This window comes from Rousettus aegyptiacus, unplaced genomic scaffold, assembly GCF_014176215.1.
Source record: "Rousettus aegyptiacus isolate mRouAeg1 unplaced genomic scaffold, mRouAeg1.p scaffold_m13_p_6, whole genome shotgun sequence".
NCBI lineage: Eukaryota > Metazoa > Chordata > Mammalia > Chiroptera > Pteropodidae > Rousettus > Rousettus aegyptiacus.
The window spans coordinates 37,842,300-37,861,154 of record NW_023416309.1 but is presented as its reverse complement, the minus strand read 5'-3'; the positions used below and the strand labels follow the sequence as shown (position 1 = coordinate 37,861,154).

Sequence of the window (18,855 nt, the reverse complement as noted above, 5' to 3'; positions counted from 1 at the left end):
CATATATCCCCAAATGACTTCTCTAAATGCTTTACTATCAACTAAAACCAATTCAGCTTGGCTTGGCTCCTAGTCCTCCCTCTCTTGACTGACTTGCTGCCACCCTTGAGCCTAATGCTCAAAGAGGATTTGTTTGTATTAAGTTTGCAGAGTCAGAAATATGTCTCAGTGGAGTGACAAATGTCATTCTTCTTGCTGTAATGAGTTTACTTTAATATTTTAATATTTATGCCTTAACAACAACTATAGAGCCCTGTTCTCAGCAAAAAAAGAAATCATGTGCTATTTATACAAGACACTACTTAATTAAAAATGTGTCAAGAATAGCACTGCCACCCTTCACATAAGCATAAAAGAATTTTTACAGAACCTTAAAATTACATTACTGAAGTCAAAAGTCAACATACTAAATTTTTCAAACAAGGAAACGGAGGATCTGAGATTGTCATGTCTGTGATTAGATAGATACTAAGTAGTAAAGCAAAACTGGAAACTAGATTTCAATTACAAGCACTGTGCTCATTTTATTATATTTCTCAGACATATCATTTTCATACTTGGGATTTCAGAGGGCATAGCGGGTAATGAAGGTTGGGTGCCAGTTGTGTGTGTGCCTGTGTATTTTGAGGGAGGAAGGTGGCCACAAATAAGTAAATTTTGTCACCCATACTACTATGCTTGCCTCAAAAGTTGCCCATCTGAGAGTCACTACCTCAGAGAACAAAAGTAGATGAATCCCTGACTAGAAACCTCTTCCCTTCCCTTTTCCCTTCTTATGTATTTGTCCCCATCCCATCTAGATGGTTGAAAAGAAAAATGCAGAAAGATATTTAATATAAGCAGAATGAGAAAAGCAAGAGACTTGATAACTTAAACTAAATGGACAGAAGTGCAATGTGTCCTCTTCATTTCTAAGGATGCCACATTCTGGTCAAATGCAGAACACAAGTTGACTGATGGGACTTCACCCTCTGGTGGCTAAAATGTATCATTGCTGCACTTCCTGACTGCCAAGTTACCTCCATACAGATCTGATCTTATGACCTTATAGCTGAAAAAGACCTCTGAAAATCATGTTATATAACCTCCTCACTTTGGTTGAGGAATTTATCTAAGATTTACAGCTATTTCAGTGGGAACTGAGACCAGAACCTTGATCTTTTATCAACTAAATGAGTAGTTTTATCGTCGTCATAGCTGCTTTAACCAGTTTTCTACCCACTATTTGCCCAGGATATACTAGCTAAGCAAAGTTTAATCAGGAAGTTAATTGTGCTGCAAAAATAACCATATAATGCACTTCAAAACTAAATATACTGTCCACACTAATTCTCATTTCCATTAGTATAAGTGATCAGGATGACTTTTCCATCCCATTCCCACAAAACTGTGCTTTATATACTGGACAAAAACTCTACAACTAGTTTTAAAACATTTTTCCTAAGAATTCCAAAAGAAGTACTTCCCCCCAAAATTTGCTGGCGTTAGGTGAATAATAAGGAATGGCAATTCTCTGAACTCTTATTTCTATATACTCCATAAGTTCATAGAAAGGCTGTTTTATTTGCATTAGCCAAATACATTTTAGAATAATGAGTTTTTATACTCATTTGCAAGGCTATCTTAAGCCAACACAAAGATGCTTTCCTTTCATTAAAAAAAAAAAAGTCTTTTTATAGAGTTTCAATTTGATTAAGAAAGATCTATTTAGCAATGCCTAAGAGAACAATGACATATTTTTCAAAATCTGCTGCTGTGAACCATGTCTAATTACGTTTTCTGTTTCATTAAAGTTTAGGCCATACAAGCAAAAGTGAATTAGTGGTAGAATAGTACCAATAGCAATAACAGAGGGAGAGAAAGAGAAGAAAATAACAAGCTACCATTTAATAGCTGCTTACGATGTGACAGGGACTGGGCTAAATGTTTAACATATATTATCTCATTTAATTCCCTTATATGACTAGGAGGTCACGATTATTATCCTAATTTTACAGATGACAAATCTAAAGCTTAAATAACTTAAGATCACACAGCTTCTAAGTACTGGTTAGGATTTCAAAGTCCCTCTACTTAACTACTACACAAGACTGCCCGATAGGATAATCTCTCACAATAATAATTTCATAAATATTCACAATTTGCTTAGAATCTGCATAAACGCAAAACAATCAAAGAGAGTTCAAAGACTGCTGCAGTAAAACAAGAAAACCAACTAGGATAAGAATGAAAGAAGTTTAATGCTTTCATGGTATGCTTATTCCCAATAACCTTCTAGAATTAAAAGTGCTGACATAACAATTCACTATTGTCTCTGAAACTTCCTCATTCACCTTGCCTCACCCTCAAAGCCATATGGTGAAGAAACTCACCAGGTGTCAGGAAAGGAACTCTCTCTCTCCTATTCCCCACAAGAATAATCTCTGTACTTCTTCCTACTAACTCCCCCATCTGAAAACATTGTCCTTCTCTACATACTTCCTTTTATCCAGAGGCACATGTGAACATGGGAACAATGACCAATGAAATTAGTAACACAGTGCTTAGACTGGAGGAAGCTTCAAAGCAGAATTTAGAGTGCACTTTCAAATCTGAATATAAAAACAGAAAAAAACTTGTACATTAAATACCTACTGCAGATAGTTTTTCAGATGTAATCTTAAGCAAAATGTAATATAGTATTTTAATATAGTCTGCCTTGGACATTATAGCCTTTGCCTCTTCATGCAGTTGGAGAAAGAATATAGCTTATGTACCTAGAAGAAATATTTCATGAAAAATCTGAGAATCAAAACAATGAAAGACAAGAAACATGACTCCAGTAGGATCTTGAGAACCCCAAAACACATAAACCATGGCATGAAAAGGTTTTTCTAACATAACACAATTCATGTCCCCAACTTATTTTATACTTCACTGGCTATGGTCGTCATGCATCAGCACCAACTGATTTCATGCTGTATAGGCTGGGAAACACTCCAAAGCTCAGTCTCTTTCACACTCCATTGACATGGTAACCCCATGGTTCACCAAGTTTAATGTCTGCATCTACAATAGACCACCTCAAAAGGTAATCAAATCAAAGCTTTAATATAACTGAACAACGGCAATATATAATATGTAATAGAAAGGTAGAAAAGTCTACTTCCTATTCTGTGTATATACCTGGGGGGAGGGGTAGGAAGAGAAGAAAAAGCTCCCTAAAACTTCTTTCCTTCACTATACATCTAGAGGTTGCTCTGTGTTTCTAGACTTATTTGAAATTAGTTCCTCTCTTGGATCAACCCTGGGTTACACAGATATCCTACAGTGACAATAAAAGAGTTCAAACTTGACATACATAAACTCATCTGATCTCAACTAAATACTAAGAGGAAGGTATTATTATCTCAATTTTACAGATGAGAGATCTGAAATTTAAGTTACAGCTTTAGTGTTAGTTAGGATTTCAAAATCCCTGCACTTAACCTCTAGTAGACTAAGGCACATGCCTTCTAAAAAATGAGGTAAAACAAAGCATAGCAGAAAATAGGTTAAAAACAAAGAACATGGAAAGTGCAAGAGCAAAAAAAAAGAGAATAACTATAAAGAAGGTGGAGTCTGCATGTTAGAGATATAGTTTCAACTCTGTATCTATCTCCTCCCTCCTTGCAGCTATGCTAGCCAAGTGTGAAGGCCAAATGTGGCTGGTAAGAAACTGAGAAACCTAAAGACTTTAAAGCAAGTTTCACTTTAAAGCAGGCAAAGAAAATATTAGATAATAAATAAGAGCTTCTCTTATATGTAGATTAAAAGCTCACTTATTAGAGTTTCAAAAATAACGAATAATTACCTTACAATACAATATCTTCAGAGCAATGTTCCTTTTAAGGATCAGGACGTCTGTACAGAGTACTACAGATGGCTTTCAAAGAAAAATCAACAGAACAAACATGGCTTGGGTACTGAAACAGCATTCTAATCTATCATTCTTATGATGCAAAAATAAAGATAAATGTTAAAAACTGGTAAAAGCTAACAACAACAGGTAATGGCATTTTCTTGCAGTCAAACAATATTAAGTGCACCTTCTGTACTGCGATATGTTAGGGGCAGTGGACATTATAAAGTAGGACTACAAGTAATAACATGGTTTGAACATGAATAATGTAGCCTCCCCTTTAAGTTGTCTCTATCTAATTGGGAGGTTAAGAAAAAAAATTTCTAAGTTGTTTTAAGGTAGTAAATAATTGCCAAATAAAGAGAAAAGCAGTAAATGATAAAAACCCAGAGAGAGCTACCACTAAGGGCCTAGAACGGCCGAAGATGATGTCATAAAGTAGGTGGAACTGAAATCAGTCTTTTTTTTTAAATTAAAGTATAGTTGACATACAATACTATATTAGTTGCAGGTGTAGAACATAGTGATTCGACACTGATATACCTTACGATGTTTTCCTTATGAGCTCATCATAAGGAACTAGGCCTTTAGAAGACAGAGAATTGAAGGGCATTCCAAGTAGAAGGAACAGCCTAAACAATACGAAGCAGCAGTAAGTGAAAAAGTGTTACTTTGGAGACAGATATATAAACTGGTCTAGCTAGAGTCAATGTTAAGAAGCAGTGGAAGGTTCTGCCAGAAAGTTTGTTTTCAGCCTAGAGGGCCTTCAACACTAGGTTTAGGCATTTGATATCCCAGGCAATGGAAAGCTGAGTCTAGCCTCTACAGACAATTCCTAAGAAATGATACTATTACAGTGCCTCTAGGTCTCCATATCATCCCTTACTTACGCCATTTGCCCTTTCATGTACCCCGGCATCTTTTAAAAATATGAATCATTGGCAGAGAGGTGATAAGACACCAAAAAATCTTAACACTGACATCTCCCTTAACACTTATTTAATCCAATAGTATCAATGACCAAGCAGTAACATATCTAACCAAAAAAAAAAAAAAAAAAAAAAAACAACCAGAAACAGGGGCAACAGGAGAGATGAGCTCCAAAACAATGTGTCCCAAGTCTAATCCCATACTCACAATTAGACATTATACCTAGGTGAACCATCAAATGCATTTACTTTGTGTAACCATTCTCATAATCATAGAACTGAATCAAAACCAGTCCCACATTATATTCTACTCCACGATCCATATAATATCCAGAAACACTTATCTTGATGTTTTACCTTGAAGATTGCTATTGTTGGACAAGTGTTTCTGAGATAAATACCAGCTGGTGGTATGCATATGTACACACACACACACACACACACACACACACACAGTAAATAAGTAACAGAATATATATGTGTCTGAAATAAAAGGCCCAGTCATTCTGGATCTAGGTATGGTAACTGGTCTTACCACCACTACAATAATGCCTTGAAAAGATAAGTCCCAGCCCCATTACCCTGACTTCTATAGTCTCATTTCCTGGCACGAAGTAATATTTCTAGTCTCTCCAAAATTTTTAAATCTACCCAATCCACATTATCATCAAAAGAACACCTAACCTTAGAGTTATGATGACAGAATGAAACAATAACATCTTAAAAAGAAAAGTGAAACACTATTTCTACCCCACCAAAACACATACGCACTGGAACTAAGATGAACAGCTTCCATTCAAATTATCCCAAGTACCTGAGCTGCTCTGCTCTTCTCTCATTTCACCCCTTCCCCCATCTCCTCTATAACTTACAACCACCTCACTCTGCGTCCATCTTTTCCCAACTGCTGCCCAACCATTCACAGGCTGTCACAGATTGTCAGCACTGCGTTTGGGGACTTGAGAAGTACTCTTGTGGGACAGTACAGTGCGTTAGTACAGCATTTTCCAAGACACAATGTCACTCTTTATAGCCAGTTGCAAATTAGTTTCCTCTTAAAAAAATAATACTCCTAATAAGACGGGTACAAGGAGATTTTAAATAACCAAGATTAAAACTCACTCTAGTTTGCTCTGAGATCTGGGTCATTTCAGAGTCATGCACAATGAAATACCATGCTTCTACTCACCATTCAGGACATCTAAAGTCAGCTTTCTCATGCTACTAACAAAAGCAGAGACTACCAAAAAAATATATCAAAAGAGAAGCTTCTTTCACCTTTTTTCTGTACTATAGCTCCTCGTCTTTAGATTTTATTTGAGTATATTTTAAGTTTGGTTCTTAACATCAACAATTACTTCTTACTTGCTGTGCAAAACCATTTAGAAGAAAATTCTGCAAATCACCAGTATCAATTCATTAATTTCCATCCAACTTTTTGCACATGCTTCAGCAGCACACGAGTTCAATTATCTTCTGACAGTTGCTGTGACTGACTTTCATTTCCACTAAACCTTCACCCTACACAACAGTTTCCCAGTTGCCTCTGGCTGCATATGAAGTCAAAAGCTGAAATAGACTGAAAAGATCATCAGAGGATGTGGGTTAGAAAAACCTCTTACAAAAAGCAAGTCATAAAAATTTACTGAGTTATCTTGAAAAAAGATTTTAATTGAAAATAAATACTTATAGAATATATTAAAAACTGAAATCAGTTCACTAGATACCTATTTTTCATTTCCGAGTTCTTTGATAGTATTATTCATTCTACTTTATTATGCTTTACTAAGGATTTAATTGATGATCTATTCTTTAAGCCTCACAATAACATGCATCTTTGCTGATCCATATATGAACTATAAAGAAGCTAGAACTTAACAGGAAGGATATTAATTCTCAATTCTTACAGTGAAAAGAGACTGAAGAAAGCAAAGCTAGTAATTGAGAACTAACTCCAATATTTAACCAGCCCTATTTTTCTTTACAAAACTAAAATTCAGAAAGACAGTGAACAGAAGCAAGAAAACTTTCAAAACAGCTAGTCTCTTAGGAATTGCCACTTTCAAACTTGTTTTACATGACAGTTACAAAATAAAATGACAGTGAAGAAACAAAATATAAGCAAACAAATATTTAGAGTAAATGAACAATATTTCTATAAAATATAGTTAACTGACTTACCAAGTAAGTGACATTTATTTTTTGAATACTAAAACACTAGAATACACATAGACTCAGTATGACGGCAAATGGTACAAAAGTTCCCTTCTGATAGACACAGCAGTCTCATCTGGAAAATAATAATAAAAAAAGTTATTTTAATAAAAATATGTAGTTATCATTTCTTTGACACCTGTCTATGAACTTAACTTTCATTAATTCATTTCATGAATACATAGTGACTTATCACAGATTGTACAATGAAAACACACACATAAAAAATACTTTAAAGAAGCTCATCAACAAAACAGAATAAAGATATGTCATCTCCTCTTACTTTCAGTCTTCTTAAAACTAGTTTTTGGGGAAAGAAACACTTATTAACTGCCATCGGAAAAAAAGATAAGAACAAAATACAAATGATAAAAATACAAAAAGATATTCAATTTCTAGTCAATACTATAGTTCTTATAGGATGGCACAGAGTGGATGCTCAATAAAAGTATGCTGAATAGATAGCTGGATGGATGATTAAAAAAAATAAACCCTATTAGTTAGCAAAGAAAAAATAAATCACATCAGTTAGCAAAGAAATACAAAATAAATATATATTTTTGCCCAACAAACTGGCAAAGATAAAAAAAAAGAGCAATAAGGTCCTCTTTTGGTAAATGGAGAGTGAATATGCTCACACATCACTGGTGGAGGTACACATTTTATTAATATAAAAAGCATTTTTAAAAAATTTCTAATCTTTTACATATATCTCAAAGAATTTATCATAAGGAAATAACTGTATTTCTACAAGGATACTTTATTTATAATGGTGAAACATTATAAACAACTTTAATGTCCATCTTTATGGGCCAGATTAAATAAATTATAGTACATCTATATCATGGAAAACAATACAGACATTAAAAAGAATAATAGAGCTCTATAAATATTGATATAAAAATCTGGAAAACATATTAATAAGTTTTTTAAAAATGGAGAATTTAACAAGTGTACAAAACCAATAAAAAGAAAACTTCATAACGTTCCTGGATACAAAACTAGATTTGAACAAATGGAAAGATAATCCCTGTTCTTGGACAGGAAACTCAAAACAAACCTACATCGTAGAGATGTCGATTCTCCCTAAATTAATTTAATAAATTTAACATAATCCCAATAAATATTTCAGTGCAAGCAGGAGTTTTTTATGGAAATTGACAGCTGATACTAATGTTCAAAAGAAAGATAAACATGTAAAAATAGCCAAAACAGTAAAAATTTTTAAAGGTAATCTTTGATATAGTTAAAGCTGTGATAATGGTACAGGAATAGACAGACTGGCACAAAAAAAAACAGAAAGTACAGAAATAAACTAGATGGAAACTTAATATATGATAAAGGTGGCATCTCAGAACACTAGAGCAAACTGTACTTTTTAAAGAAAATATACTGGGATAACTAATTAGCATTTGAAAAAAAGGTTATTAAGCTCATACAATATTCACTAAAAAAAAATTGCAAATTAATCAGGGATCCAAACATAACAACTAAAATCATACAAATGCTAGAGAAAAATCTTAGCAGTGTGTAAATTCCTCTTTACCCTGGGTAAAGGGAAGTTTTCTAATCATAACTCAAAATTCAGATGCAAAAAAAGACTAAAAAATTAATTTTATAAAAGCCTGAACACACACACACACACACACACACACACACGTCAAAGGAAAACAAGCAAACTGTAACTTATAAAGAGCTAATATCCCTAATATATTTTTAAAAACTCTTATTAAAATTGAGGGAGAAAAACACCAAAAAACCTGATAAAAAAATTAATACAAGACAATTCACACATGAGATATTAAAATGACATATAAAGATATTCAACCTCACTACTAAGGAAAATGAATATCAAACTATATAAAGACACTATTTCTTACCTATAAGGTCAGCAAAAATTAAAAAGTATAACGACACACTCTGATGGTGAGGTTGTAGAGAAACTAACTCCCTCACACACTGCTGGTAAAAATTCAAACTTGTACAAACCCATCCCCACCAAAGGGATTTAGCAATATTTAAGAAAACCATAGATGCTTTTAAACTTTTGACCTAACCATCTCATTTTAGGAATTCACCCAAACATATACTTTCGACACAGAAAAAATATGGATAAGGTTAGTCATTGCAGCACTGTTTGTAAACACAAAATATTAGAAATAGCATAAGGAATAGGTTAACGTCTTCACAATAGGGTACTATGCAACTGTAGGAAGGAAAATAAGACAGAGGGAGGGAGGAAGGCAAGCTCTATAAATTGCTGTAGAATATATTCCAAAACAGACTGTGAAAAAAGCAAAGTACAGAAGTGTATCTATCTATCAATAGTATGCTACCTTTTGTGTAAGAAAGAAGAGGAAATAAGAAAATACACCTGTATCTTCTCATTCCTGGGGAAAAACCACACAGGAAGGGTAATTCAGAGAATGATGAGATTGGTTACCTATAGAGCTGAGTGGAAACAGAGTGGAAAGGAAAAAATAAAACAAATGGGTGACACTGCTCTGGGTATATATTTTTACTACAGTTCTAACTTTTGGAATCATGTTAATGTTTCATGTACTAAAAATAAATCAGATCAATTAGGATGAAGAGGAAAACTTAGACTATGAATAGAACTGAACTGTATTTCAAATGACCAACGTAACTACACGGTGGAAAGGGGGAAGAATGTTGGGGAGAGAAAAATAATTCAAGTAACTTTTGAACATAGTTATTAAATCAGCACTGTCTAATAGAAACATAATAAAAGCCACATATGTAATTTAATATTTTCTAGTAGCTGCATTAAAAAAAGTAAAAATAGGTAAAAATTTGGTATGTTTTATTTTGCCTAAAGTCTAAAATATTTCAATATATCAACATAAAAACATTATTAAAATATTGAAATATCTCACATTCCTCACTTCATACTAAGTTTTCAAAACTCAGTATATATTTTATACTTACAACACATCTCAATTCATGTATTCATTGGCTATTTGACTGGACAGTGGAAATTTAGACTATATGCCCATAAGCTAAAGGAAAAAACTATCGACAAATATTGCACTCTGCTTACTTGGTGCCTTTTAAATAGTGGTATGAGTTACCAATTTTTAAACTATTTTCTATTATTCTAGGATTGAGTCAGTAAGTAAAAACATGAACAGTAAGACTAGGTTTCTCACTGTTAGAAGAGGGAGTTATAAATACAGAATGAAGAATAGAATAAATCCTCTAGTGTTGGATTGGAATCAGTATAACAATTTTAACTCACTGCTTTCAGTAGATGAAAATGTGTATAAGTGTGTGTGGAAACAGACATATGTTACATGTATCTATTTTCTAGATGCTGAGAGGGCCTAGAAGCAATGACACCCAGCAGCAGCAATGAGGACATGTTGACTCCAGATCATGGCTTACAAAGTCATTCTCTACTAAAAGGAACCAGAGTTCCTTGAAGAAAGAACTCATTCCAGGGTTTGGACTGTACGAGATGAGCTAGAAAATCTTGTTGTAGTAAAAAGTGAGAAAGTGCTCAAAGAATGACAAGGGCAAGCCAAAAGGAGACAGGAATCAACTCGAAGGGGCTTCCACTGACCAAATCAGGGACAGCATCAAGATAAGGAAATAAAGTACTGTTATAAATAATTATAGAAGGAATAATGGAATCAGAAAATCACCACTTAGGAACCATCACGAAAATGATTCAGGGAGAAATACCAACGGACACTAAAATTAATGAAAAAAACTTCAAGGAGTAACAGAGTATTTATAAAGTCTCAAGTATTTTTTCAAAGACATCCTTCCTTTCCATAACAGTGCCCTCTTAGCAGACCTATATTTAGTTACTATATTTGAGTACCACATTCTGTGTTACTTTGCCTTTCATAGATTATAATTTCACATAAAAATATTCCAGTTATTCTTATCAAATCACTCCAGTCTTGTGGATTAAGAGAGTAGAATGGACACATACAAATTATTTTGCTTCTTCCCAAAATCCTACTAAAATAACAGTAAAGTTTTTTTTTAAGGCATAAATCAACAAGGATGGAAAAAAGTAACGAAACTTTGGAAATTAGAACATATACAAATGAACGCTAACTGTATAGCAGATCCTGGAGAGTCAAATCCCTAACTAGCAGTAGAGAAAACTGAGACTCAATTTCAGTTTTTAGCCAGAAATCCATACTACAGTCAAGAACTGCCCTGCTGGCACCATCTCTGGAACTGGAAGTGAAGTGGGGAAGGTGCATGGATGAAAGCTGTTTGAGAAGTAGTTTGGTCCTTAGATCCCCTCCTCATCCGTGAAAGGAGACTTGAAGTTATCTCTGTACCATGTAAAATAGATGATCTCTGGGGTCTGAACCACACAGGCCTTTAAAACTGGGCGTTATGTGAGCACAGTGAACACTGAGATCTACTGCCTCACCTCCATTCCCACATGCCAGCTCCCAATACCTACAAATACTTGGCACAGCATTAAAAGACAATGACCCACACCAAGGCACATCATTGTGAAATTTTGGATTCCTGAGGACAAAGCAGAGATCCAACAAGTTTCCAGTGAGAAGGTCCAAACAAAAGAAGATTCACACTGGCCTGGGACTTCTAAACAGCAATAGACGACAAGTAGAAAAAAACTATGCCTCAATATTCTGAAGAAAAATACTTCCAATCTAGAATTTACACTCACCCAGACTATAGTAATCAAATGTGAGGACAGAAAAAAAAGACATTTCTATGTGAAATGGCTCAAAAAATTACCTCCCACATACACTTTCTTAGAAAATTACTAGAGGATTGAGAAATTTAAAGTTCTAACAAACTTAGGAAAAAGACTGCAGCCACAGTAAAAAGTTGCCAGGAGAACCAGTTTTAAATGTATGCAATTGATAAGGACAACTTACCTCAGCAGGCCCTCTTTACATGCCAACCAATCACTGACTGATTCATTCCAATAAATACACCCGAGTGCCAACCAGTCAACAACGATGTCACCAGAGCAATCATGCGTCTATAAATGTTAATCCACTTCTGTTCCTTAAAATCTTCCAATCCCTGAACTCCATGTTCCCCCCCAAAACACTGTGTAAAATTAACAATCTGCATTGTTCAGGGAGATTGTGCCTGGTCAGATTTTCTAGATAGCAAGTGATGGCCTCATCATCCTTGATACCAAATTAGAAAATAAATCAAAAGACATGGGATCTGGAAAATAGGATATTCGACACAAGAGAAAAGTGAATGGAGAACTATGCTTCATTATAAACTTTTTTTCCTATTTGAATTTTTAAACTATGTCTATATTAAACTATGTTTGTTGATAAAATATAGGTAGCAACATATGATCTTAAATATATTATTCATCATTCAAAAATACAAAAATAAAACATTTCAATTGCTGGAAGACCTTTATATTTCCAATACTGAAAGAACATAAACATAAAAATACAAAAGCTTTAAAAATGATTTTTAAAAAATGTTAAGCAAATAACTACCAAGGATGTGGAGAGAATTCAGTAATTGTAATGCCATGAAGATTGTACGTCTGACCTTACTTACAATTTCATTAATGATCATGAGAGTGCAAATAACACATTTAATTAAATTTGCTTATTTATTTTGGGAACTATGATTAACAGCAGTGAGAAGTAGCAGCAATATAAAAGAACAGAGATGGATTAAAAACATTGGCCCAAAACAACCAAATTGGAGAGTGAAGAGAAGGCGAGGTAAAATTATAGGCTTAAAACAACAAAATAGAGATATTGGAGGCTTATTCACCATTAATTTCACCACACAATGCTGGCATATGAAGTAATTTTAGCCAACGTATGTTAAATGAGGACACACACACATGATGTTTTCCTTATGAGACTGATAATCCTAATTAAGTAAGGATTCATGAAGGGATTAAAACAAAGTACTGTTGACGCAATTTGTCAAGAGTAGTTTTATACTCATAGTTTCATGAGTATAGACAGAAACTATCAAGAATTACCAATAATGAATTAAACTGTCCTGAAGGCAACTCAGTTATCTACTCTATGTTCATCTAGCTATCTTTGAATTATTCTCATTATTCCTGTTCTTTATTCCCAGACATTAACCATTCAAAATAGTTTATATGTCCCAACCTCTCCAGCAGGGAAGTGTGGCTGGCTATATGACCAAGTTTCACCAAAGGAATATGAGCAAAAAGTGATGCAGCATATATTTTTCAGGAATGATGCCTAAAGAAACAGAGATATTTCTCTTCCTCCTTTCTGCTGAATGGAATGTGAATGAAATGGCTGGAACTCCAACAGCTATCTTAGACCACAGGGAGATTTTCGAAAAATATAGAACCAATGCACAGTGAAGCAACAACATGACACCATGATAAACCATATCAATCCTAGACTACTACTGGAATTCCTGACACCTAGAAAAATAAACTTCTATCATGTTTAAGTCTATTATTTTGTTGCAACCAAATCTAAACCTAATTATTATAATCTCTATACTAATATACACTGCTGGTTTTCTTTCTTTCTCTAAATTATCTCTAGTTGTTCTTTTGCCAGCTCCTTTTCTGCCTCCCACTCCTTTACTATGAGTAGTCTCCCAATATTCTATTGTTGGTCTTTTCTGCTATCCTCTCACTAAGTTCTAGGCCAAACACTCTAAAAATTTTAACCACATCTCTGTATATCTGATCTTTTATTTGAGCTCTAATTTTACCTCCAACTGCCTATCATTTCACTTGTATGACATATTATTAAACAGGAACAAGTGATTTTTAAAACAAACAAAATAGACAAAGTGGTATTAGTAGCAATAATAGTAGTTGTTGTGATGATAATTAATAGCTAATATTTTTTGAGCTCTTAATATTTTCCAGGCATTGTCCTAAGTCTATGAGCTAATCCCCATGACAATCATATATGTAGGGAGTATTACCACTACCCCCACTTTAAAAATGAGGAGACTTGAGAACCAGACAAGTTAAATAACTTTCTCAAGACACATAACTAATGTACTAAAAAGAGCATTCAAACTCAGGCTTTCTAGAACCCACCCTTTCTTAATTAGAGTACACTAGACCTTATTCTGAGGATGTACCACATCTAAAGACTAAATTTTAAGATCTTCCTTAGCAACATGATAGTCATTAAAGATCCACCATGGTAATAAATTTTATGCATCTGAAGATTAATTTTTAGAAACTGTTAAATATCACTTAAAAACAAGTATGATAAATAAGATGAGTGATTAAGCAAGATAATACTCTTTGGGGGACTAAGGATATGACCATCAAGTAATGAGATTAGTTTTTTTACATGGCTCTGCTGGTTCTGAAAGCAGTTCCAAAAGACAAATTCCAAAGATTATTTAGTAGAATAAATGCATGGTCTCGAAAATGGATTTCTTAAAAAAGCAGAGCATTCATTTACACTATTCTTTATTTTTAAAACACCAGATATTTTAAACTACCACTCAATTATCTAACACCTAAAACTTTCACGCAACTTTCAAAATAAGTACCATCACCTACAGAATCAAACCTAAGTTCTTCAACCTAGTCTTCGAAGCCTTCTACGAATTCTTTTTCATTATCCCCACACCCATAAATCTAACAAATGACTAATCATCGGTAAAAATCATACCTTCCATTTGTGCCATATTGTTAACATTCTCTTTTTGTCTCACTCAGTTTACATATTGTACTCATTTTTGCTTCTAACTTCCCATCACTCTATGTGGAATTTTCTTCTATTCTCTCCAAATTATTATATCACTTACTTCAAGATCCTCCTCTTCCATGAGGCCCAAATAACCTCATATAGATTTTGCTAATTATCTCAACAGAGATAATCCAGTAGCAGAATTAAAATAATCTCAAAGACTGACCAGTCTAGGACTTCTTTTGTCTAAGAGTGATATTCTAAAGAGAGGATTCACTTCCATCAGACTGTTGTGTCAAATACCTTAGAAAACTGATTTGACAGCTGACACAATGGAGGCCCAGAAATATCCTATAACTTGCCCTAGTTTTCAGGTGGTTAAAATATGGCTATATTTTCTAAATACTCTAGAATAATCACACACTGAATTTATGGTAACGGTAAAAATAAGAAACTTCAGAAATTAAACCATGACATTATGAAATCAAAGATAAATTCCTCAACCTTGAAGTCAAGAATCAGTGGCAAAGAAAATTTCAGTCTACTCAAGGAAACAAACGAGAAGCACAATATAGAAAAGAAACACTATGGCAAAAAGAAAACGGAGCAATATCACATTAAACACACTGATGGCAAAAACCAAGAGCTACATTTCTTCTGGGGCTTATCAACTCCAGTACTTAATAAATCATTGGTTCTCACACTGGAAGAGCCAAGAAGTCTAAAAGATCACTAGAAATTCTGAATGTACTGAAAGATAGTAAAACTGAATTTTAAACAGTTATTTGGGATGGTTGAAGAGAATTACTTATCTCATAAACAAATCAAGACTACTTCCTTTCCTTCTGAATCTTTTCCTAAAATGAAAAAGTAAAATGAAAGCACAAAATTCTGGGAAGAGTCATATGATAAAAAAAAGTTTAGAACCACTAAGATAGGCTAATAAATTTATCTTTTCCTAGAACTAGGGTTTTTAATTTCAGTCTAAAATCTCTTACCCAAAAGTCCTGGGGTCAGGCAGGCTGCAGAATTCATACAAATTTTTTATATAGTACAAAATATTCCAACCAAGGTCTGGGGCGATGTTCTATAATTAAACACATTAATATTTCTGTGGGAAAAAGTATAAATTATTATGCTACGTATGATAAATAGACTACAAATAGCCTTATATTGACTTTTGCTGCCAACTGAGTTTGCACAAACTTCTTTAAAACTTCTAATTTTCTTTCACACTCTGAATTTAGGAAGCATGGTTATAAAATTACGGACTTCAAACTGGTTACACCTAAGAGGTGAAATTATATATGGGTGGATTTTATTTCTTTCCTGATTTTTAAAATCTTATGCAGTATGTTATTTACATGTATCAGATTATTTAAAAAACAAGACTGTTGAATTTTAAAAGCGGGTGAGATAGTCCATGGCTACCTAAACAAGCCCAATCCCGTCTGATCTTGGAAGCTAAGCAGGGTTGGAACTGGTTGGTACTTGGATGGGGAGACCACCTAAGAAGACCAGGTGCAGTAGATGTAAAAAATTAAAAAATAAGGGTTGCCTTGCTAAATACATACATAAATAAATAGGGGTGGGATAAAGCCAAATATAGAAACTGGCCAACTTGCAAACCTAGTTAAAAAAAAAAAAAAGGAGAGAAATAGCATCTTGTTCAGAGCCTAAAAGCCAAGAAAATAATTTAAAATAGTTCTGAGTTTAAAAGTTTTTACAAATTTAGTAAAAGTTGTTAAACTAAATACAAACACCATTAGTATTACTAATATTCAATAAGATTCAAAAAGTGATAGTTCTACTATCTTGTTTTTTAACTTACTATTTCTCAGTTGAGACACTGCTTGCAACAGACTGTCTTTCCCAAAGATGTCACCTATTCCCTACCCTATTTTTCTTACAGTGTGACTCTGACACTTCTGTGAGAAGTGGGTTCAGTGCTGCTCTCCTTGAATTTGACAAGCTTGTGCCAGTGACTTCCAAGGCTAGTTCACAAAAGGCAACACAGCTTCTACATGGTTCTCTTGGGATGCTTACTCTTAGAAAATAGCCACCCACCATGCTAGGAAAAAGCTCAAATTAGCTTAGGTATGTAAGTGTTCTGGGAGATGGCCAACATCAACCATGAGACAATGTGAGTAAAAGAAACCTCCAGATTGTAGCTCTCAGCATGCAAGTCAGCATCAGCTTTCAAGTCTTTCCAGCTAAGGCTCAGACAAACCATCTCCACACTGCCCAATCTGAATTAAGACCGAATCCCCTGCATAATAAAACAGTTTATATCACTAAATTTCAGAGTAGCTTGCTACAAGGCAAAGCTAAACAGAAGCACCCTTTCTTAGTTCAGTAGCTTCATATTAAACTCATACATGCACACACGCCCTAAAATCAAGCTTTTCTCAACTTAAAGTTCAAACTACCAGTAAGAAATTAGGCAGACTTGTTCAAATTAAGACAGTTTCTACTTAGAGAACTTCAGAACTCACCTCAAATATATTCTGAGTACTTACATGTAAAACACTTTACTAGATGTCTAAGACACAAAGATGAATAACATAGTCTGTAGTTACTAATCTAATCTAGAGAAGAATAAAAATAGGTATACAGTTTGTGGAAGTACCTAAGTGCCAAAACAGGAATGTAAAATTAACTCTACCACAAATAGTTAATTTATAAAATGATTTTGTACTTATAAACAGCTTTCTGATTCCTTTTTGAAAGTAGAAGAGCTTTAGTAAATGCCTAGGAAGAGCTGGAAAAAAACATGAAAACTGTAGGCCTTATTAATGTTTAGATTGTGAAATTATGAGTGTTTTTTGTTGTTTGTCATTCTTACAAAAATTTCCTGTATTTTTTCAGATTTTCTATAGTAAGTGTTTATTAGATTTTTAAGAAAAAAATTCCAAAGAAATAATTTAATTTTTTTAAAAATGTGTTTACACTATGAAGGGGATCAACTTAGTAGTAAACAGGTCCACAACACAAAAGCTGGCTTCCTGTATGCATACTGAATATGCAAAATAAATTTAGTATTTAAAGAAAAATTTTAGTGTAATAAAAACCACATAAACATATTATGTGATTTACTACTAATATTTGCTTTTCTTCTCTTTCCTAGCTAATTACAAATATTTACAAGTTCTCTTCAAGTAGACAAAAATTAATTCGATAAGCTCTCCATCTCTTGGTCATGCCCCGGTTGTTCTCTCTCATTTTTTCTGTCTCCCCTTCTGCATCTGTCTATGTTATTTCTAAGTCGGCCCTTCCTCTAGATCTCTGATTAAGCCTTTTTAACTGCCTTTGAAGCCTTTTTAAGTGCTGTTGTCTGACTTGTCCCTCTCAGTGTCAGACTTCCCCCTTTGTCTTTGATTAACCTTCACTCTCCTACCTATTGTTTGTGTCAGTTCTTTCTCTCCTCCAGTCACCCACCCCATTTCTGAGACATTGTTGTTAACTTTTCTCTCTAATCTTTATAAACAAGCAGGATTGGTACTATTATTTCTATTTTACAGATATGAAAACAAACACAAACAGGACTACTGTTATAAATTTGAGAGGTTAGGATTTAAATCTAAGTGCTTCCTTTCTTTAAAACCCTTCTGGTATACCATGGCAAAGAACTTGGAAACAGCCCAACTGCAAGTCAATATTAACACTACACATATTCCTTTCTAAAAGGCAAATCTCATATTAAGGAGTGCCATACACTTTTTGCTCATATTTTTGCCTCTGCACCAAGTTAAGTGGTTATGAACTGTCACCCACTCGACTATTTCAGAAATCCATACCACCATATTCACAGATTGAGCCATGCTATTTGGGAACTTTACCAGACACCAGAACCAGAACCTGCTGTTTTCGACAGTGTTTCTCTATTTTTATTCCTAGTCCAAAACCAGCCATGTTTGACGTTAAAAAAAAAAAAAAAATACAAAGACAACAAATATTTATAAACTGAAAACTGAATTTAAAGAATGGAAAACTATACAAAAAGCTTGCATAAGAGTGAAAAATATACCCCATGGACTGGGAGCATTGAGAGGAGATCCAAATGCAGCTTACTGCTAGTGAGCAGCATCCTATAACTTCTTGTCTATCTCAAGCTGCAATTCAGTAAGCTCTTTGGAGTTTCACAGGCTTCATCCATCCTGCTGGGCTCACTAATGGA

The 18,855-nt window shown here is 34.0% G+C and overlaps 1 protein-coding gene across 5 annotated transcripts in view; it reads right to left on the bottom strand.

Annotated features, from left to right (window-relative positions):
• R3HCC1L (R3H domain and coiled-coil containing 1 like) overlaps positions 1–18,855 on the bottom strand; it is a 67,747-nt gene that overhangs the window by 44,955 nt on the left and 3,937 nt on the right. For 2 of the 5 annotated variants that reach the window (XM_016164192.2, XM_016164190.2), the window contains exons 2-3: positions 6,991–7,099; positions 6,175–6,388 (exon numbers count right to left, since the gene is read on the bottom strand). The exons of 1 other annotated variant lie outside the window; for it this stretch is intronic. The gene's annotated coding sequence lies outside the window, so the exon portion shown is untranslated. The remainder of the gene's footprint in view (positions 1–6,174; positions 6,389–6,990; positions 7,100–18,855) is intronic. 2 more of the 5 variants (XM_016164191.2, XM_016164194.2) reach the window with 2 other exon arrangements.